Genomic DNA, 814 nt, shown 5'->3' with positions numbered 1-814 from the left:
TAACTGACAACACACACAACACATCACAACACACACAACTACTACACACACACACGAGTTCTCACACACCATCAACTAGAGAGAACACATGCTACACAAACACACACACACCAACACAGCACCTACACACACACACACACAACCACACACACACTGGTGTGCACACAGCACAACGAGAGCACGATGAGGATAGGGTGAGACACACCACACACAATCACACGGTGATGATCTCGACACACACACAATCCCACGAACACACACAACACACACACACCACAACACCACGACACAACACACAACAACGTAAAGACACACACAAGCAGCACATACAGCCCACACACACACAACACACAACACAAGCGATAAACACACACACACAACCACCACCACACAACACACACAACACTACATCACACACACAACACACCGACACAAACACAACACACACAACACATCCACACAACGCACACATTCCGACACCAAGGCACACCACGACACACACACACACACAACACAGCACACACACTATCACACCCTGACACACACACACAAACACACTACAGGTGCACGCACACACACACACACACCGACACGACACACACAACACACACAACACATCACACACACACACACAACAACACACACACACACACACACACACACACACACACAGCACACAAACACACCACACACACACACCAACACACACAACACACACACACAACACACACACACACACACACAAAACAGCACACACACAACACACCACATGCACCAACACACACACACAGAGACACACACACACAACACACAC

This window comes from Pomacea canaliculata, linkage group LG11, assembly GCF_003073045.1.
Source record: "Pomacea canaliculata isolate SZHN2017 linkage group LG11, ASM307304v1, whole genome shotgun sequence".
Classification (NCBI taxonomy): domain Eukaryota; kingdom Metazoa; phylum Mollusca; class Gastropoda; order Architaenioglossa; family Ampullariidae; genus Pomacea; species Pomacea canaliculata.
The sequence above is the reverse complement of the archived record's forward strand: the minus strand, read 5'-3'. Positions refer to the sequence as shown.